At 33.5% G+C, this 23768-nt stretch overlaps 1 long non-coding RNA gene across 1 annotated transcript in view; it reads left to right on the top strand.

Annotated features, from left to right (window-relative positions):
• Positions 1-18467, top strand: part of LOC108585869 — a 51488-nt gene extending 33021 nt beyond the window's left edge. Inside the window, exon 2 of the long non-coding RNA XR_001902414.3 lies at positions 18211-18467. This is a non-coding gene — a long non-coding RNA (uncharacterized LOC108585869). The remainder of the gene's footprint in view (positions 1-18210) is intronic.
• The last annotated feature ends 5301 nt before the right edge of the window (positions 18468-23768 follow it).

Here is a 23768-nt window from a genome sequence, read left to right as displayed (position 1 = left end):
CAGAAATGGCTTCTTTCTATTTGTCTCCAGGAATGAAAACATGCACGGAATACTTCCCAGTGCCATTCTTTCTCACAGTCTCCTGGCTCCTCCCCATGTTCGATCCAAGGCTGGGGATGGTCAAGAGGCTCCCCTGTGGCTTGGTTTGTATGATTCTCCAATGGGAATGTACGTGTATCACAGAGACACTACCGCCCGCCACACATACACGTGGGATTCACTAATTTTCAGCTGGACAAAGTCAATGTTGGTTGCTGTCTGCATTCTTTTTCTCAATATCTGAAGTTTTCTTTTGCTTTTCTGTTGAACTCCTATGTTCTTTTTTAAGTGAAAATTCATGACATTAATCTTGACACACTATTTTGCTATTTCCAAGTGGTTAAGTTATGCTGGCAAAGCCTCTATTCAACAATCTTGGAAGGAAAAAAAAGCACCAACTATACTTCTTTTATACTTAAGACTCATCTAGTGTTTCATAGGTTCATACCAAATTTATTTTAATCACAAAATAATATTAAACTGGATGTACCACAGGATTATCCATTCACCTACTGTAGGACATTTTGTTTGCTTTTAGTTTTGTGTGATTATGTATAAAGCTACTGTAAACATATATGTGCAAGTTTTTATGTAGACAAAAGTATTCATATCACTTAGTTACATATCTAGAAGTCTAATTTTTAGGTTGTTAGCATTATAAGATCTGTTAAACTGTTATTGAAGGGGCTGTACCATTTTGCATTCTCAACAGCAATGAACGAGATTTCCTGTTGCTTTTCATCCTGTTTGGTATTGTCAGTTTTTTGGGGCTGTGTTTGTGTTTCTTTTTCTTCTTTTTTTTTTTGCCATTCTAATGTGCTATTATACTATTTGAATTTGTGATTCTCTAATGACAAATGATGTTGAACATCTTTTCACATGTTTATTTGCCATCTTTACATCCAAAGTATTTGTTCAGATTTTTTTTCTTTTTAAAATGAATTTTTTTTTTTTTTTATTGAGTTTTGAGTGTTCTTTGTATATTTGAACACGAGTTTTTTATTATAGGTGTTTTCCAATTATTTTCTAGCAGTTGGTGGTCTGTATTTTCGTTTTCTTAACAGCATCTTTTGCAGAACAGAAATTTTAAATTTTAACCAAGTTCAGCTTATCAGCTTTTCCTTCATAGATCATGAGTTTATTGTTTTATTTTTTAAATTGCCGAACTGAAAGTCTCCTAGTTTTTCTTCTAGACATTTTATAATTTTGCTTCTATATTTAAGATCTATGATGCATTTTGAGTTAATTTTTATGAAAGAACTAGTGTCTGCTTATAGGTTCATTTCTGTGCATACGAATTTCTAATCTTTGCAATATTATTAGGTAAAAAGTATTTCTTCTACATTGAATTAATTTGCTCCTTTGTCAGTGATCAGTTGGTTATATTTGTGTGCGTCTATTTCTGGACTATGTTCTATTCTGTTAATCTATGTATCTTTTCTTTTGGCAATACTACAAGGTCTCCATTAGCTCTATTAAAATAGATCTTGATATTGATACTGTATGTTCTTAAAGTTTGTCTTCCTCTGTACTATTTTGTTGGTAATTTTAAGTCTTTTGCTTATCGCTATAAAGTTTAGAATCAGGTGGGTAATTCACATATGTATTTATTTATTTATCTCTTCTGTAATATTTTCATCAGAGTTCTGTAGTTTTCTGCATATAAGCTGCATATGTATTTTGTTAAATTTATACCTATGTATTTCCTTTTTTGGTACTATTATAATGGTATCTTTTTTATAATTTCATATTCTAATTTTTCATTGTTAGTATATCAGAAAGCAGTTGAGTTTGTATATTGTCTTTGTATCTTGCGATGTTTTTATATTCACTTTACTTCCAGGAAATTTTTCTTTTTGTAGGATCTTTGAGATTTTCTACAAAGATACTCATGACATCATGTCAATAAAAACACATTATTATTACGTTCTTAACTGCATAGCTTTTATTTTCCTTGTCTCATTGCAGTAGCTAGGGCTTTCAATCTAGTGTTGAATAGGTGTGCTGAGAGAAGATATTCTTATTTTGTTTCTTATCTTATGGGGAAAGCATCTAATTCTGTGTATTATTGATTATAAGTTTTTTGGCAGATGTTCTTTATCGAGCTGGTAATGTTAATCTATATTCCCGATTTGCTGTGCAGTTTTTATTGCAAATTAATATTGGGTTCTTTATCAAGTTGGTAATATTCATCTATATTCTCAATTTGCTGTGAATTTTTTAATTGCAAATTAATGTTGGTTTTTTGAAGAAGTTCTTTCTTCATCAAATAACATGATCACATGAGTTTTCTTCTTCAGCTTGTTGACATGTTGAGGCACGCGGTTTGATTTTCAATGATGAATCAATCTTAAATAGCTGAAACAAATCACCCTTGTTTGTCATAAATAATTCTTTTCATATATTGTGGTTTCAATTTGGTACTGTTTTCTGGGACATTTGTATCTACATTCATGGAAGATATTAGTATGTAGTTTCCTTCTTTTTAATAAATTCATTACACTTTAGCAATATATAATATTGGCCCTATATAATGAGTTAGGAAACATGTTTCCTGTGTCTGTTGCCTAGAAGAGGTTGTGAAGAATTGGGTTTTTTTTTCTTAAATAACTGGTAAATTTTTCCAGTAAAACAATATGGGCTGCTTTATATTTTTGTTAGGTTGTTAATTAGTGATACAATAGAACTATTTTCTACTTCCCCTTGTGAGAGTTTTAATAGTTTATATCTTTCAATAAATTGATAAATATCATCTAACATCAAATTTGTGAGAATAGCCCTGTTCAATGAACACCTGAACTATCCTTTAATGACATCTACATCAGTAGTAATGATTACTGTTTTATTTCTGATATTGATAATATATGATCACTTTCTCTCTGTTAGTTTTACTAATGGTTTAGCAATTTGATTGATATTTTAAAGTTCTCAGCTTTTTATTTTATTGATAATCTCCATTTTTTCCTATTTTCAGTATTATTGACTTTGCTCTAATTATTATGTTTCATTAATTTAGTTGTGTTAGTACTAAATCACTCTTTCCTACTTTCCTAAGGCAGCAGCTTAGGCTATTGATTTTTGATCTCTCCTTTTTTCCTAATATGTCTTTAATGTTATGAATCTCTCTTTAATTATTGATTTTGGTATATCTCATACATTTTTATAAGTTGTAATTTCATTTATATTTAGTTCTAAATATTTTTAAATTTCTCTTGAGATTTCTTTATTGTCATATATGCTATTTGAAAATATGTTGTACATGCAGTAAATAGTTGGGGATTTCTTAGTTATCATTTAGATATAGACTTATAGTTTAATTCCATTATGGTCTGAGAACATGCATTGTATGATTTCTAAACATTTAAATTATAAAGGTATGTTTTATTTCTCAGAAGGAGGACTCTCTATGCAAATGAAACACAGGAGTTTAAGGAGAATAGTCTGTTTTTGAATGAGATGTGCTGTGAATATCCGTTAGATTGAGTTTATTGATATTTTTCTTGATGTCAAATGTCTTTACTAATTTTCTGTCTGCTTGTTCTATCAATTAATGATAAAAGTATACTTGAGTCTCTGTCTTAGTCTTTTCATACTGCTGTGATAAAATACTATATACTGGGTAGTTTATAATCAAAGAAGTCTGTTTTTCACAGTTCTGAATACTGAGAAGCTCAAGATCAAGATGCTGGCAGTTTTGGTGACTGATGAGGTTCTACTTTCTGATCCTTAGATAGCATCTCCTCACTGTTTGTTTGCATGATGGAAGGAATGAGGAGGTTTTGTTTGGGCTTCTTTTATAAGAGGCTAATCTTATTTATGAGAGTTTTACCCTCATGACCTGTTATGGTTAATACTGAGTGTCAACTTGATTGGATTGAATGATGCAAAGTATTGATCTTTGGTGTGTCTGTGAGGGTGTTGCCAAAGGAGATTAACTGGCCTAGTCTCCCAGCCTACATCTTTCTCCCACGCTGGATGCTTCCTGTCCTCGAACATCAAACTCCAAGTTCTTCCGTTTTGGGACTCCTTGCTCCTCAGCTTTCAGATGGCCTATTGTGGGACCTTGTGATTGTGATCATGCCACTGTACCCCAGCCTGGGCAACAAAGTAAGAACAAGTCTCAAAAGGAACTGAAAAGTACTGTGGCTATATTTTTCTTTTTCTTTATGCATTACTGTGCTGCCAGTTAATTCATTTATCAGCAACATCATTGAGTTAAAAGATATATGTGTGTGTGTGTGTATATATGTGTGTGTGTATAATATGTGTGTGTGTATGTATATATATATATAGACTCCCCTTTTTAATGTATATGTGTGTATATATGTGTGTGTATATATGTGTATATGTGTGTGTGCATGTGTATATATATGCGTATATACATATATACACATACACACACATATGCACACACACATACATTAAAAAGGGGAGTCTATATATATACACACACACACACATACATACATATAATATATATAGCCTATTAGTTCTCTCCCTCTAGAGAACCCTGACTAATACATGACCTTATCACTGTCCCAAAGGCCCCACCTCCTAATACTATCATCTTTCATATACCTTTAGACTTATTATATTTTCTTGGAGAATTGGTCCCTTTAGCACTACACAATGCCACTCTAACACTTGGAATTTTATTGCACTATGGTTTTCTTTGTTGGAAATTAAATAGTTACAATAGCTTTCTTTTATTAGTATTAGCATGATGTAACTCTCTATTTATATACTTTCAATCTATGTATGTATCTATATTTAAGTGAATTTTTAATAGATATTGCATATTATTTTTTCTCTATCCTACCATTTTTTCTTTTAATTGCAATATCCAGACCACTCACATTTAAAATGATTACCGATATAGTTGTATTAATATCTACCATATTTATAAGTGTTTTCTATTTATTTTATATGTTTATTACATATGCAGAGTTATTTAAAATTCCTTGTTTGACAATTCCAACATCTATATCATATTTGGTTCTTGTTATTATGATGCTTTGTCTCTTCAAAATATGTTTTTACTTGCCTTTTGGCAGGCCTTATAACTTTTTGTTAAAGTCAGACATGATGTATCAGTTAATAAGGACTACATTATATGTGGCCTTTAGTGTGAAGATTTATGTTACTCTTGCTTGAAATAGGATTGTGTTTACTGTTTTCTATAGTTGTATGTGCTAAAGATTAAAATTCTTTTTCTATTCTTACTCTGTCTTCTACATTGTTTTGGGGCTTTTCTAATAATTGTTGTCAGGGAGAGTCTGAAACTAATGACTTTTTTGTTGCTGTTGCTGCTATTCCACTGAAATCTATTGGTGTAGTGGTAAATTATAGGAGAAAGAAAGTATTGTGCAATCTTATGACTAAATTCTGTTGGTTAGTGAGCTGTGTGTTTCTGGGCTGTGATTTTCAAGCATTTCTTAACTTTTTATCCCCACTTAGGTGAGACACGAAGGCAAGCAGTATGATGTTTGAGAAGTTATCTTCTCTTAGATGGGATAACGCTATATTAGCCTTTTCCCCTACAGATGAAATCTTTTGTTGGGTAAAACTTGAATTTATTTCATAATGATTATTCCTCCCTTCCCACCGCTAGAGCCAGGAAGGTATCCTTCTTGGCTCCTGACAGTGAGAGACTGATGGGGGTCCTGGAGAAAGTATCCACTTACACTGTAGCCTCAGAAGTTGCTCCTTCTCCCTGTAGTTCACACTCAGTCTTCAGCATTCATCAAGATTACTTGTTCTGACTTGCTGACCCCAGTAGCCTCTGCTCCAGATGAATAGATCTTGGCAATGACTTTTGGATTCATCCTATCTCTCCATATTTCAAGATATCAGTTTGCTCTGTGACCTCAGGTCTCTGATAACTTCAAGAAAAGTCATAAGGTTTCAGTTTGTTAAGATTTCTCAACTTGTCAGAACTGAAGTGATGACTTTCAGACTCTTTAACTGTTGGAGCTAAAACTAGAAAAAGAACATTTCTTAAATGAAAAAGAACAGATTAAAATAGAAGTGGATCACATTTAGTAAAAGTAAGAAATATTTTAAATTATATACAGAAATGTGCATGTGTGCAAGTATTTAATGGGCAAAAATAGAATTGATCAAACTTTTTAAAAAGTTAAAAAAATACTGGCCTAGAGTACTGGTTTAATTTTGTTTTTCTCAACTAATGGGTATTCAAATGCTTGGTGTATGCCTGATCTGAACCAGGTTAATATAAAATATAGGAAAAAATACATTTCCCGTTCCAAATAAATCCCAGTCTACTGGCTGTAATACAACAATTTTTTCTCATAACTAGAAATTTGCAACACTCCAAGGAAATATTTCTATAGATATTAATTTAGTTTTGACAGTGTTGATCACTAAAGAGATAATTAACTAATTTTTTAAAAACTGGAGGAAAGGTTAAAGAAAAGCATTTGAAAAAATAATAAAAAAGAACAGTAGGAAGAATCCGAGTACTTCAACTTATACTGATACAGTCAAGCTTCTCACGTGAGTTTTTCTTTTAAATCATTATGTCATTCTGTTCTCACTGGGGAATAGTTTATTCACATTAGTTAATTTTCCACATACTTAAAACTTCACTTTTTCTATTAAAAAATATTTTTTACTCTAAAATGTGTCTGATTAAAACACATGAGGATTTGGATTAGAAGAGTATGTGTAGATCATTTGTTAGTACCAATCACCTTATCTTGATATATCCAACACTGAGGCTCTTTCCTGTTTTAGGTACCAGCCTCTTCCAAGGCACTTGTTTCAAAAAAATGTTTCTTAGGTACATAGTAAAAAGTTTTTCCTATTACCAAAAACAGGACTCCTGTCTTTGATGTCCAAACTAAAAACAACAATGAAGCAGACTTTTCCAAAACTACAAATCCAAGGAAAAAAAGTCCTGTAATTCCCATTTTTACAATGCACATAATCATTGTTAAGGTTCAAATGTATCCCCCAAAATTTATGCGTTTGAAACTTAATTCTCAATGCAATCGTGTTGAGAGGCGAGACCTTTAAAATTGGTTAAGTCATGAAAGTCCTTACCTCATGAATGAATTAATTCCATTCTTTCAACAGTGGGTTCATTATCGTTGGAGTAGATTCCTAATAAAAAGATGAGTTCACCCCTCTTTTCTCTCTGTCTTCCTCATGTGATGTCTTCTGACATGTTACAGAACAGCAAGAAGGGCCATGCAATATGCTAGTGCCTTGGTCATAGACTTTCCAGATTCAAGGTCCTTGAGAAGACAAATTATCATCCTATATAAATTATCCAGTCTTAGGTATTTTCTTTCTTATAGCAGCACAAGACAGACTAAGACAATCATTTCCATTTTCCCAAACAGTCTTATTAAGCCATTTCAATGATGACGTAATTGAGTCTCACGGAAGTTAAGCAACTTAGATAAAGATAAAATCAGTGCCTCAGTAGTAGAAAGCTAATAACATGTATAGCAAATTCAAACTTATACCAAAGTTTATATGAAAATATAGAATGTTAACCACTGTCTTCATATCTACAATTTGCTTTGGAAATAAATTATCGTTTTTTTAACTTAACTAACATTTTAATACAAATAAAATAGCAAAAGCTTATAATATGGAGAACAGTTGATTATTTAAATCTGTACATTCAGAACTGTTATATACAAAAGCATATTAAAAAGTCATGTTTACTTCAGAATTTGTAGAATAAATAAAAAAATACAATGTATTTCAAGGAAGATAAAAATCTATAAAGATTTTCCTAAGGAAATGCATGATAAATACATTATTTAAGATTACTATAGATTTGTATCTTTATCACTAAGTAAAGCTGCATCCCAATTTTATGGTAAAATATAAAATTAATTCTCAAAAATATATATGAAGAACTAGTAAACTGGACTTTGTAAACTTAGATCCCAGGCCAATGTGTAATACTAGTTTTTGTCACTGGTGAAAAAAAAAACTTACCGTGAATCTCTATTTCTTCTTTTTAAACTAAAGAATGGTAAGGTTTATGACTTCATAAGCCCCTTTGAGTTCTAAAGTTGTCCATCTGGTTTTATTTACACATGAATTCGTCAGAGATAGTAAATCTTCTGTTTTATTTTTATTCACTCTATGTTTCTTGTACTTGTATGAAGGCTGACCATAATTGCTGCTGGATATCAAACACCTCATTATTAACAATGCGGTTGTCTACAGATTTTATGTTTTTAATTTCAATGAGAGTTATTTTTACTGAGAAAAGTTCTTTAACTTAATAATTGTTTTTTTTCTTATTGAGTTGATACATTTTCATTTTTATTTTCGTAGAAGTCTTATTTCTACTTTTCAATAAATAAATTTATGACTGCCAACAACTTTCTCAAAGTCACAGTTGATTTCACAGATGATCATAAAAAGACTAGAAACAGCTAAAATAATGGAACAAGTGACTGCCTGATAGAACACTTTTGTTGCATGTATTCATGTATAACAATTCATGATGAAAATATGAGACTACCACTACATTCAACAAGTAGTTCAAAAATAGCTAAGATTAAAAATTTTCTCAGCTATATTTCTGCATTTTTCTGGACTTTTGATGCTTTCATTTTTAACTGTGTGATTATTGATATACATGACTTTTTAGTCACTATACAATGACATTATTTAAATTTCTGCTTTGACCACTCAACCCAAAACTTGTAGTTTAAAATATTATTTGTTTATGTCACTATTCTAGGAGTCTACAGTTTGGGCCACATTGATCTGTGTTAAGTTTTCCACTGGTTTTGGCAAGACTCATGTGAAATGTGGTCAGCTGCCAGGTTGTCTCATGGCTCATTGGTTTCAAGGAGTCTCTTCTTTGATAGTTTATATCTGCTTCCTGTAGGTCAGCCCAGACTTACTCAAATGGTGACAAGGTCCACCATGACAGCAAAAGTGGAATATGTAAGTCTTCCTAAGGTCAAGACTTCAAATTCTTCCATCATTTCTAAATTTTATCATTCAAAGGAAATCACCAGGGCAGCTCAGATTCAAAGGGCATAAATACAAACTACACATTGATTAGAATAGCTGCAAGATTCAGGCATGTTGGCTTATGTGTGTAATGCCAGCACTTTGGGAGGCCAAAGCAAGAGGGCTGATTGAGCATAGGAATTTGAGGCTGCAGTAAGCCATGATCATGCCACTGTACCCCACCCTGCCTGGGCAACAAAGTAAGAACACGTCTCAAAAGGAACTGAAAAGTAGTGTGGCTATATTTTTCTTTTTTCTTTTTGCATTTACTGTGCTGCCAGTAAATTCACTTATTGGCAAAGTCATCAGCAAAGTCATATGTGTTGAACAAATGTTTGGTTGAATATGCATGAAATAAAGAGATGAAGATAATATAATTCAGTATGAGGCTAATTACTAGATTCCAAAATTGTGACCTTAAATAATGACTATTAAGTATCATGTTAGACATTCTTCAGATAAAATTTAGGACCCTTTGTGATGGCTACAACAAACGCTTGGAATAGTCTTTAAAAAAACTAACAGTAGACATATTCTGCCCTTAAGTACGGAATAAATCATGGGAATAATCAACCTGTCTCATGCAACAAAAAGTGTGAGAAAAATATTGTTTACCCAAAGAAAATTTTTTTTTTTTTTTTTTTTTTTTGAGATAAAGTTTCACTCTCGTTGCCCAGGCTAGAGTGCAATGGTGCAGTCTTGGCTTACTGCAACCTCCACTTCCTGGGTTCAAGCGATTCACCTGCCTCAGCCTCCCAAGTATCTGGGATTATAGGTGCCCGCTATCACACCCAGCTAATTTTTTTTTTTTTCCCCCGAGATGGAGCCTTGCTCTGTCGCCTGTGCAGGAGTGCAGTGGTGTGATCGCGGCTCACTGCAACCCCTGCTTCCTGAGTTCAAGCAATTCTCCTGCCTCAGCCTCCCAAGTAGCTGGGACTACAGGCGCATGTCATCACACCCAGCTAGTTTTTTTGTATTTTAGTAGAGACGGGGTTTCACCATGTTGCCCAGGCTGGTCTTGAACTCCTGACATAGGGTGATCCACCTGCCTTGGCCTCCCAAAGTGCTGAGATTACAGGTGTGAGCCACTGTGCCCATCCCCAAAGAAATTTTTAAGTGAGGACTATTCCCTGGTATTGGAGGTAGAAAATATATTCATTTATTAATTCTATAGATAACTGACCATCTAATTTAGAGATATAACATAAACCACATATTTAAAAATCCCTGCTTTAATAAACTTATAATATAGAAGGATAATTTGTAAATAGAATAAAGAACAGTATTTCAAAATTCCCAGTTTGAGCCTAATCGATATTTTCCCTGAGTTTAACATTTCTGTAAGTCTCATGGGAAAGTCCTGTTTAAGGATTTCCCTTCATCTTTTTACATTAAAAGTCAAGGAGCTAAAGAGGCAAAATATGGGAACAACTCAAAAATCTATCAACTGATAAATGGACGACCATTATTGGATGAAGTATTATTCAGTCACAAAAAGGAATGAAGCACTAATAGATGACACAATGTGGATCAATTTCTGAAACATTAAGTATAGTGTTTCACTTAGTAAAGTGAAAGAAGCCAGTAATGAAAGACAACATTAGTGCGATTCCATGTATATGCAACGTCCCTAATAAGCAAATCTATAGAGACAGAAAGTACATTAGTGGTTACCTAGGGCTAGAGACAATGGGAAAGTTGTAAGGTGAAGAGTACAAGGTTTATTTTGGGAATGACGAAAATGTTCTAAAATGGACTATGCTGATTATAGCACGACTCTGTGAACACACTATAAACCATTGAATTATATACTTTATATGCATGAATTCTATGGTATATGAATTTAATCTCTGTAATTTTTTTCCTTTAAAAAAATCACATGGAAAGGAATTTTCTTTCCTGTAATGGGAGAGCAGCTTATGTTCACATGTTTCTATCAGAGTTCCAGAAAAAGAAGAGAGAAAAAATTATACACAAAATTATTTGAAGAATTATTTCCTGAAAATTTTTCAAAGTTTGTAATTTACAGTAAGCCAAAGATTTTAAGAGTGAAGCAAATTTCAATAATGTTAATTAAAAAGAAAACACCACCTAATCACACTAAAATTAAATTTGAGACTTAAAGATTAAGAAATAATCTCAAAAGCAGTAAGGAAAAAATACATATTAAATATAGGGGAACAGTGGTAAAAATAAAAGGTCTTTTTCTCTACATAAGTGTATGTATATATGAATATATATGAGTATGTATATGGCCATATATAAATATATCTATAAATACATGTAGATACACATAAATGCACATAAATATATAGATGATTATAAATATATGTGCATCTATCTATCTACACACTCAGACACAACACACACACGCACACACACACTCACAGAGGTTTATTTATAAAAATTGGTTCATGCTATTGAGAAAACTAGCAATTCCAGTGTCTTCAGGGTAAATGGACAGGTAGAAGACACAAGGAAGAGTTGAAGTTAAATCTGAAGACTGTCTGCTGGCAGAATTTCTTCTTCTCTGGGGGAGATCATTCTTAATTGTCTCAAGACTTTTAACTAACTGTGGGATAAGGTTCACACATATTATGGAGAGTATTTATTTTACTCAAAGTCTACTTATTTAAATATTAATCTCATTTAAGAAATATCTTCACAGCAATATTCAGACATGTATGAACAGATATCTGGGTACTATGGACAAGCTAAGTTGGCATATAAAATTAACCATCACAACCTCCAAACGAAATTGACAATTAAATAACAAGACAATGCAATTAGACTGGCATCAGACTTATCAAAACAATATAAAAAGCAAGCCTTTAATGGAGCATCATTTTTTAAAGAAATTTAATTTAAAAATGAGAGAAAAAAGAATGTTTACTATTAAGTTGTCCACCAAGGATCAAAGCTATTTAAATATTGTTTTAAATAGTGAATAGCCCAGGGTATACTATCCTCATTAGCTGTTCTCAAGTAATCAACTAGAGTGGACAGAAAAGGTTTTGTTAAGGAGTCACATAATGAATATTTTAAGCTTTGTTGGTTCTATGTGTTCCTGTCACAGTTTCTTCTTCTTTTGTTTTTCTACAACTGTTTAAAATTGTGAAATACATCTTTCATGGACTATAATTTAACAGGATGTATGCCAGATTTGGCCCCTGAGAGCATATTAATTCCTGTGTTAAAAAATGTGCTTCATCTAACCAAGAGATGACTGAATGAACACTGGCAAAAGCACTACTGATGAACATTTAATTGTAAAGGCAAGGGCCAAAAAATTATTGTATATATACACATATATACACATACATATGTGTACTTCAATATGTATACATATGTAAATAAAAATGTATTCTGACAGAGTCAAAATAATGAATGTAAAGGATGGTAGAAAAAGAGAGATGGGAATAAGAAATATATATTCATTGAATAATGAAAAATCAATAGGTGGCAATCAAAAGATGCCATAAAAAGTAGCAGAGTAAAATGTAAGACAAAATAAATAAAAAGAGATTAAAGGCTTTTAAAAAAGTAAAGGTATAAAGATAACCACAGGATCAAAACTACTGATATTTCTAAATATCAAGTAAATTCATCAATAAAATACATCAAATAAAATACAAATAGCAATTATAAATCTGACAGCTGAGACCAATAACAGTCGTAGAAATAAATATGAATAGACTTAATTGTTAGAAGAGAAGATTTTCATTTTGGCTAACAAAAAAAACTACCCAACTACATGCTAAACACCAGAGATACTGACAACAGAAATTCACAGGATCTAAAATAAGAGTTTCTTGGTTTCTACAACTTTTTGAGTCTGAGATTTTACGTATTGACTTGTAGCGCATTCTATTTGTCAAATCAAGTCATACGGCCATCGAAATTCAGATAAAAAGCAAACTAGTCCTTCATCGAAATTCAGATAAAAAGCAAACTAGTCCTTCGTTGGAGTTGCTGCAAAGCCATTGTAAAAAGCCATGGATGTTAGAAAATAATATTTGTGGATACTATGATATTATTTCAAACAACTTACCACATCTGGTATTGCATTACACTTAATCTTCACAGAAATGCACATGAAAAGTATTACTATTATTTTTCTTAATTTACGGTTATGGGAATTTTGCCTCATGGATGTTAAACCACTTGTCCAAGATTATATCACTTTTAAAATGACATTATTAAGACATAAATCAATTTTTGTGCAACTCTAAAACACATGCTACTGAAGATTACACCACGCTAATTGGTTCTTTCCGTGTTCTGGAGTTCAATGAATTGCAAGGAAAATCTTATTTCACAGCCGTATCATGGCATTTGGCTTCTATTCTCTATCCCTGTGCTGAAAGTGTCTTCAAAGGAAACTAAATGCTAAGAGAAAGTAATTTACTTATTTGCAAATATTATGATTGTCTACATAGAAAACCCATGAGAATGATAGAAATGATGACAAGTAAGAGAGTTTGGAATGTAGCAAGTCACAGAATTAATAAATATATAAACATGAATGGTTTTCCTTGATATCAGTCATGACTGGTTAAAATGTAAATAATTAAATAAAGCACATGGCTAATAGCAAAAATGATGACAGAAATACAAGTTTTCATGTTTTATCCTGGTCTTCAATCTCAAAAATACAAACTCTTCTATGTGGAGATTTCATGCACACTGCAGACTTAATATTGCAAATTGAACTAATCATTATCATGTCCCTCTATCCTACTTCACCTTATGGATTCCCTTGCTCAACTCATGACATCCCCATGTCCTTATACCCTTGTTGAAAGTCTGAAGTTATTGGCTTCATTACTTGAATATCTCCTCTCCTTACACCTCAAATCTATATTTTTGCTAACTTTTCCTCTAAATGTCTTCATAGACTTCAGTTATAATTTTCATAAAATAAAATGCATGTATTTTAATGTATGTTTGTTGTCTTGATAAATGTATCCACCTGTAGAAACACCACTTTAATCAAGCTATAAAATATTTTCAAAATCCCAAAAAATGTACACATAACTTCTTAGAGTCAGAGTCATCCTCCCAAGGCAACCATTGAACTGAGTTTTATCACCACAATTTAGATTTACCTTTTCTATAACATTAATAAACAGAACCATACTGTGCGTATTCTTTTGTATGTGACTTATTTTGTTCAACACAATATTTTTCAGATTCATTCAGGTTGTGTGTAACATTAATTCATTAATTTTTTATTGCTGGATACACTAAGCCAAATATTTCTTAGGTAATTTTGTCTTCACCAATGCTTAGGTTACAAATCTCTTTCTAATTTGTGTCTTTCCTATTAATGGCATGATTTACTTTCATTACCACTTTTTCGAAAGTCTCTTTCATACTGTTTCAGAGCACTATTATAAAAAGCCCCCAATCTAACTATGCAACTCCTCTACAAAATATCCATCAATGGATTCTCTCAAATGATAGATTAAAAGAATAAGCCCCTTACCATAGCATCCAGGATCATTCAAGATCTGTTCTTTTCCTCCTTTGCCTGCCTTATTTCATTATGATTCAGAACTTCCTAAGTACATTTACATTTCATCATATTTTATTTTAGCTCTCCTTTGTTTTGCTCTACATTATTTGCTTTTCAAGCCTAAAAGAGTTTTCTTTGCTTCTTTGTTTAGGTGAGAGTTTCTTCACAATTTGAATAGGAAAGTATAAGGCAGAGAAGACACGGTAATTTAGGACAAAAAGAATAGTGTTCAAAATGTTGATGCATATTTTAAAAAGCATGATGAGATGGTGTGTATGGATGAGTAGAAATCATGAAAGTATTTCTGATATTGTTTCAGCTAGATCTCTCAGGGGGTTTTGCAGGAGCTGACATTGAAAGTCTAGGCTGAGTTGACATCAAATGTTCTGCAAATTAATTCATTGGTCATTATCTAGCAAAAGTGATGGAAAATGATTGAAATGTTCTGAATGTTATATTAGTTATCTATTGCTGCTGCAACTAAGTACCACAAATTTAGTGGTTTAAAACAACATAAATTTATTATTTCACAGTTTTACAGGCCAAAAAGTCCAATTCGACTCAATTAATTCATATGACCCAAGAGTTACAAGGCTAAAGTCAAAGTATTTATTGGCTGGCCACGTCTCTGGAGGCTTTGGGCTTCTATTCTCTATCATTGTGCTGAAAGTGTCTTCAATATGAGAAAGAATGGGGATACCAATAAGAAACTAAATGCTAAGAGAAAGTAATTTACTTACTTGTAGATACTATGATTACACAGAAAACCCATGAGAATGATAGAAATGATGTCAACCTAACAGAGTTTGCTAATGTAGCAAATCACAGAATTAATAAATATATAAACACGAATGGTTTTCCTGGATATCAGTCATGACTAGTTAAAATGTAAATAATTAAATAAAGCACATGGATAATAGCAAACATGTGCAAACTCTGTTAGGTTGTCATCATTTCTATCATTCTTATGGGTTTTCTATGTAGACAATCATAGCATCTGCAAATAAGTAAATTACTTTCTCTTAGCATTTAGTTTCTTATTGGTATCCCCATTCTTTCTCATATTGAAGACACTTTCAGCACAGTAATAGAAAAATAGAAGCCAAATGCCTCTTTCTCATATTGAAGACACTTTGAGCACAATGATAGAGAATAGCTTTCCAGTTCATTCAGCTTGTTAAAAGAATCCAGTTTCTTATACCTGTAGAACTGAGGTCCCTATTCTTTAATGGCTGTCAGCTAGGGCTGGCCTCTAGCTCCTAGAGGTTTCTTTCTCTTCCTTATATATGGCCCTCTCACTTAGAACAAGCAATGGCTCATCAAATCCTTCTCATACTTGGCATCTCTCTGACTTCACTTTTTGCTGCTTATCTTCTACCACGTCTCTTCTGCTCACATCTAGACAAACTTTTTTTTTTTTTTTGAGACAGAGTCTCGCTCTGTCGCCCAGGCTGGAGTGCAGTGGCGCTATCTCGGCTCACTGCAAGCTCCGCCTCCCGGGTTCACGCCATTCTCCCGCCTCAGCCTCCGAGTAGCTGGGAATACAGGCGCCCGCCACCTCGCCCGGCTAGTTTTTTGTATTTTTAGTAGAGACGGGGTTTCACCATGTTAGCCAGGATGGTCTCGATCTCCTGACCTCGTGATCCACCCGCCTCGGCCTCCCAAAGTGCTGGGATTACAGGCTTGAGCCACCGCGCCCGGCCGACAAACTTTTTTTGTTTGCTTTTAATGACCTGTCTAATTACACTGGGCCCATCCAGAAAATCCAGGATAATCCCCCCTTTTACAGTCCATAACCTTAATTACATCTGCATGGTCTCTTTTGACATGTAACATAACATATTCACTAGTTCCTGGAGATTAGTATGTGGATGTCTTTGGGAGATGAAATTTGATAAGGTCAGATTTAGGTTGTAAAAGATGCTTATAGATGACTTACATCTCCACGAAAATTCATGCATTGAAACTTATTTATAAGTGGGGTGATTGAGAGGTTATTAGTCCTTTATAATAAGCACCCTCCACCTTCCTCAGTGAGCTCCCTTGTTACTTCTACCACGTGAAAACACAGCAAAAAGGCAACCTTCTAAAAACCAAGAAGTGGGTCCTCACCACACAGCAAATCTGCTGGAGCCTTTATCTAGAACATGCCAGCCTCCAGAAGTGGGAGAAATAAATTTCTATTGTTTATAAATTACCCTGTCTATGGTATTTTGTTATAGCAGCCTAAATGGACTAAGAGAGAAGGTTTATTCTGGTAACTGGGTGGAAGTTATATGTGGACATAGCAGATGCCTCTGTTGCCTGCATTATATTCCTTCAATCCACTTGTGATTTCAGTCACATCTTGTGAGATCACATTCACCAAATTTTCCCACTGTCTTACCTCAATTGCAAGCTGTAAAATTTATAATTTGCTCAAGGAACTTTTTATTGCTGTAGTTTATCCATAAGCATAGCCCAGAAGTCCTAGTGGGGAGGTAGAATAGGGGTGTTTTAAGGCTCCCAGGTTTAGATCCTCATCTGTGAAGGATGAAAGTTGATTGATAAATGCACCCCTCCCATTTTGCATGCGATGAGTCTTCACATTTGTCAACACTCCCAGTGGATTTGAGCCTGGTTCCCACACCAGCAACTCCTTCCCTAAACACTGCTGCCTGCGATCACTTCCCAAATAGATTGCCTGTCAGTGCCCATCTCCTTGTCTCAAGTTTTGTATTTGAGATAATTTTAACCAAGACAAAAAGCAAGCTGTCATATTTATAGGGAGGCCACTATCATATTTTATTATGAGGGTCTGAAAGTGTTAACCAAGGCAGTGGCAAAGGGCTAAATGAAAGAAGATAGTTTTAAGACATGTAACTGATTATATTTAGAAACATATTGACTATGGAATGGAGAGAGAGAGAGGATATTTGAGAAGGTTAACTTGCAAGGAAGGCAGGGGAAGAAAAGTGAGGTAGTATTATATCTATCTGTTCCCAATATGGACTTTAAACTAATCTGAACCAATGATAAACCTGGACACTATCTAGATTTAAGCATCAAATATGCAGTAAGTACTTAATTACTCCAAAGTACTTCATTAGTATATTAATTAACTAATTCTAATGTTACAGAGTATGGAAATCTTAAACTCTTATATAGTGCTTACTATAAGCCAGGTACTGTTCTAATCACTTTATGATGTAAAACAATTTTATCCTGCTAATATCCTTATGGGTAGATACTATTAAATGACCCCTATTTTAAATATAAGAAAACTGAGATACAGAAAGATTTAATAACTTTCCCAAGTTTACACAGTTCTAAGTACTAGTGCTGGGGTTTGAACCCAGGGCCATCATGCTCTTGAGTTGGAGATTTTAGTTCTACACGATTCTGTATCTCTTAGTATTAATAATACTAGTATGTTTTTTAGTAATACTAACATAAGTATGTGTGGTCATGGGAGATTGAAAACACGGACACAATATTTTACAGTCCTTCTATCAAAAGGTGGAGGCTATTTCCCCAAATCTTGAATTCAGGCTGGCCCTGTGATTTGTTTGACCAATAGGTGTAGGCAAATTAAACATTATGTGAGTTCTACAGAATAGCCCCAAGAGTCCTCGTTGTTTATGCTTTTTCTCTCTTTTAAGGAAGCTAAGTCACACTGCTAACTGATGAGAGACCAACTTGAAAGAGGGAGGATCTGCCAATAGCCAACACCACAACTCCAGATATATGGGAGTTAGGTCATCATAAACCATCCATCTTTCTGCCAAGTCACAGTAGACTGCAACTCCATGAATGAGACAAGGAGGTATCAGTAAAAACAAAACAAAACAAAACAAAAAACAATAACTGCCTGGTGTAACCACAGAATCTTAAGAAATAATAAATCATTTTAATACAATGTTTTGAGTCGGTTTGTTATACAATGGTAGATAACTGACTATCATTAACAGAGAGGCTACTTACAATAAGAAATAAAGCTAGCTGCTGTGGGAAATAACAAGGTAGTAAAAATATGTTGCTAAAATTAAGAGGTAGCAGTAAGACTTCACCTTGAGGAAGACAATGATGGAATAATTAAAAACTATAAAAACAAATCTAGAATATTTTAAAAGATTCCTTCAGATAAGATCTTAGAATGGAGAAATAGCAACCAATGAAGAAACGTTTGCTCCTAAACTACCTGTTTTCCTTGTCTGTGAAATTATTGCAAATTCACATTATAAATAGTGTGTTTTTATGAACACAGTTATTTTAAAGATATAAAAAGAACTGAAAGGAAGATGAGCTTTGAAGTCAGATAAGACAATATTGTAATACTTACGTTACAATTATCTGGCTTGTTTTGAAACAGTTACTGGAGGTCTTTTTACCTCGTTTCTGGTCTGTTAAATGGGAATATTGGCATCTGATTTATAGACTTATTTGTTAGTTAAGTACACTGACATAAGTAGACAGTTATTTTAGTGTCTAGTTTAAAAATTGGTGTGCAAAAATTGTACTTTACTTCACCCTTAACTTGTTGTAGGAGAACTTAAAGAAATATCCATAGTTCATTATATCACAACGAATATAGTGCCACTTTCTCAATTATATTTCTAATGAATTAGAATTTTCCATTGCAACTTTTATACCGAGGTACGCCTAAAACAGTGTGGCTTTCATTTTAGCTAACCCAATTGATAATAAATTAAAATATTTATCATTATAAAATAATAAACAAAATAATATATAATATTAATTAAAAATATATATTATTACTCTTTAAAAAAAATTCTTGTGTCTTCCAGGCTATAGGGCAAAAACTGGGGTCCACAGAATGCTTGCTCAATCAACTTTGCTCATCCAAAATCACAAAAATCGCCTCAAAAAATGTTGATGATAATTTAATTTTCTTCACTCTCCATGAAGATGTTAGATAATGCTCACTCTGGGCAAGGAAAAAAGACAGACTCATCAATTGTGTTACCGATTATATTCTTGCAAAAGAATTTTCTTTTAATTGAAAAAGTTGAATATGAGCCAGGCATGGTGGTTCACGCCTGTAATCCCAATAGTTTAGGAGGCTGAGGTGGGTGGATCACTAGAGGTTGGGAGTTTGAGAGCAGCCCGGACAACAGAGCGAACCCTGTCTCTACTAAAATTACAAAAAGTTACTGAGAGTGTTGCTGGGTGCCTGTAATCCTACCTACTTAGGAGGCTGAGACATGAGAATCGCTTGAACCCCGGAAGCGGAGGCTGCAGTCGGCATGGGCAATAGAACCAGACTGTGTCTTTAAAAAAAAAAAGGAAAAGCTGAATATGGCACTGTAGGTGCTACTATTCAATTCTGACTGTCTACATTCCTTTACAGCTAGAATGACTATAACTGACAAAATAGTATTAAGATGGTATTTATCCATTCCGTATGACCCTATTGTTTGTAATTACAGAGATCATTGAAGCCACGTACATGAACATCAATAGCAGCACTCCTTCCCAAGACTTACTCCACCTCCCACATTTTCTTTAATTATCAATAATGCTCTGCTTCTACTATAGGTATATACATACAGATAAACCTATAAACTCTAAGAGTCATTTGAAAAAAGTCTATCATCAGAAGAAGCAATGTTGAAAATAATTTCTATTATATGTATTATTTTATTCATATTCCAAACAGTTGAAAAAAACCACAAGTAATTAAATTTGATAATTTAGTATGCAGAAAAGTTCTATCATGTGAAAATGGTATGTTTCTGCCACTGGCAAATGGTATTACATAACTCCATGCTTTATTTTAGCTTTGGAAAACATAAAAGTAAATGCAAAATATATTTACTCATCTTGATGGCTCCTGGAATATTTATTTTTGTGCCTCCTCCAAAGGATTTTTGTAATTTGAGTTACTTGTTTAGTTGTGTGTAAATCTTTTATAAAATTCCTTTGAAGTAAGCAAATAAAATCACTGATAACCAGGAAAAAAAGCACAAATGAATCCCTCCATGCAGCACCACATCTTCTATGCCCCTGAAAAACAAGAAAAGATAAAGTAAACAAAATCCCCATGAGCCTCTTGCAGTAAAAGTAATAGATCCGGAGTCAGGGAATCAACTTTGCTAAGCTGGTGTAAGACAGATTACTTATATGATTTGGGGCAGCATATCTCTAAGACAAGATAATTGGGCACAGTATTTCTTAAGATTCTTTATGCCTCTTTTGCTTTAAAAAATTATAAAAATATTTCTAATAAAAATACAAAGAATATTTCCTGTTACCTTTATCATCATTTCAAATTAATTTATATGCTACACTGAAATTTTAAAGATACTTAATCTGGAAAGGAATAGACAAAGCTATTTAAAAGCCTTCTAAAATAAATAGAGGTAATTTTACTTTAGGAAGTGGAAATAATGTCTTTTATGTTTTTGTTTGTTTTTAATCAAAATTATTTTTAGACTGCTATATGTAAGCATAGTTTATTCCTTGTTTTGACCAAGTGACATTTTAGGTATATTTAAGAAATTATGAGCAATTAGAACTTAATTAAAATGCTGTGAATTGAAGGGTTTAAAAAGGTGATGTGACTTCTGGTTTTTTATTCTGCATATAAGGAGTTTGGGCGTTGCCACAAAAACAAGTAAAAAGCTTTAACAAGTGTAAAAGTAAACTGAAAAATCAATTCTTAGATCTGTAAGAGAAGTAAGGCCACAGAGCAAACTACTGCCCTCAAAACTGGAGAGAGAGAACAGCAGAAACAGAGAAATCACAACTTACTGGAGCAGAAACCCATGAGCAGAGACCTACTGGGGAACCAATACTAGGGGAGAAAAACTTAAACAAATTTCTGGAAGGCCAGCCCTACACTTATTTGGGTTTTATCTTTAGGGGATCTACCAGATCCTTACATTGAATATTAGAGAAAAATCTCCTTGTGTTTCTAGAAGAGAGAGAAGGACAAGGAACTGTTTTTGAAACATGCCAGAGCATTCTGTTCTTCTTAACAAGGCTGCTGTTAGGAAAATCTATTTTGCCAAAGCCTAATCAGCTGAGGTTACCAGAATCTATATTACCGGGGCGAAGGGAAACACCCAGCTCCAGTTTCTGTAGCCTTCACTATGGGGGAAGAGAAATACATAATTCCAATTCACTTCAGCCATTTTGTCTCACCTAAGGCAGGAGAAATTGAGAAGCAACAATAAAGTTCACAGTCCAGGGACACAGGTTCACAGAAAGACTGAGACCCAATCATAGGGCTATGCAATGTTTCTTCCATCACACCTTACCACTACATTATAAAAGACCTACTCACCACAGTTCCTTTTAGCTGGTGTTTAATGTCTGTCTTTAAACAAAAATTACAAGGCACATAAAAAAGGAAAAGATAAACAGTTGAATACATGATCAGGTATCATAACCAGACTCAGATATGTCAGGAATGTTGGAATTATAAGAGCAGGATTTTTTAAAAATTAGGATTAATATGTTAAGTGTATTAATGAAAAAAAGTAATCATCATACAAGAACAGATAGATAATTCAAGCAGAGAGATGGAAATTCTGAGAAAGGATAAAAAAGAAATGCTAGAGATAAAAACACTGTAACAGAAATAAAGAATGCTTTGATGTGCTCATTAACAGAATGAACATGGCTGAAGAAAGAATCTCTGAACTGAATAATATGACCATAGAAACTTCCAAATTAAAAAGCAAACAGAAAAAGACTGATAAAAGAAAAAACAGAATATTCAAGAACTGTGGAGCCACTATAAAAGATGGGAGAGGACAAAACCTTGAACATCACAAGGAAAACAGTTTTATAAAGGCTTTCTCCATTCAACAATATAAATTGGGCTTTAAATATAAAACTACTAAATAAGTCATTGTATATAAATTCCTTATCTTAATCTTTTTTAGAAATATGATTTTTAACAAAAACAAAAATTATTTTTTAAAATATTTTTAACAAGTAGTAGAAAAAGAAAAATGGTTTAGGTAAAAAACTTGTTATCTACATAAAGAGAAGAAGAATATCAGAGCATAAGTGAAGGTCAAATATAAACTTTCATTTTTCTTATTTATAATTTATCTAGCATAGTTTATTATAAGCTATAGCAACAATGTATTCATGTATGCATACTTCTCCATGTGTGTATATGTACATACATTATATATATGCTTATGTATAAGTGAAACGAATGACAATAATGATAAACGGGTTGGGTGAAGAATTAGAAATATTTTGTTATTATAAGGTATTTGTACTCCACATGAAATGGTATAGCGCTTTTTGGTTTTTTGTTTTTTTTTGCGGGGGAATGGAGTCTCCCTCTGTCGCCCAGGTTGGAGTGCAGTGGTGCAACCTCGGCTCACTGCAAGCTCCGCCTCCTGGGTTCCTGCCATTCTCCCACCTCAGACTCTCTAGTAGCTGGGACTACTGGCACCTTCCACATGCCCAGCTAATTTTTTGTATTTTTAGTAGAGATGGGGTTTCACCATTCACAGGATGGTCTCGATCTCCTGACCCTGTGATCCATCAGCCTCGGCCTCCCACAGTGCTGGGATTACAGGCATGAGCCACTGCGCTCGGCTGGTATAGTGTTTTTTGAGAGTGGACTTCATTTTATTGTAAATTATATAGTAAATTCGAGGGCAACTACTAAAAAGGAAAAAAGAAATTAAAAAAGAAGTATAATGTTATGCTAAAAAATGAGAGAAAATGAAATCATAAATGATAAATTAAATCAGAAGAGACAAAAAATTGTAAAAGACAAAAATGAAAACCAACACGGGCAATAAATAGAACACTGTAAAAAATATTGTAGAGATTATTCAATAATCACATTAAACATCTGTTGGGGTCCGCGTGTTTCCTAAACAAAGGAATGAACACACAAGACAAGACAAGACAAGACAAACATGGCAGCCACCTCGAATGGCGCGCTTGGCTTTATTTTATACAGTCGTTTGTGGAATGTTGCCAAGTCACAATACACATTGTTGTTTTTCTGACCTTTCCCTGACTTCGTTTGCAAGAGCAGGACTTATGGGGAACGCCCTGCTTCGTTTGCAAGAGCAGGACTTATGGGGAATGCCCTGCTTCGTTTGCCAGAGCAGGACTTATCGGGAACACCCTGTTTGTGAGCACATAATCCTCTACAAACATCATTGTTCTAAATACAATTAGGAGATAGAGATTGTCAGAGTGGATCAAAACCAAGACT

Source organism: Papio anubis, chromosome 3 (genome assembly GCF_008728515.1).
Source record: "Papio anubis isolate 15944 chromosome 3, Panubis1.0, whole genome shotgun sequence".
Taxonomy (NCBI): domain Eukaryota; kingdom Metazoa; phylum Chordata; class Mammalia; order Primates; family Cercopithecidae; genus Papio; species Papio anubis.
Note: the sequence above shows the minus strand (reverse complement) of the source record. Positions and strands in the feature narration are given on the sequence as shown.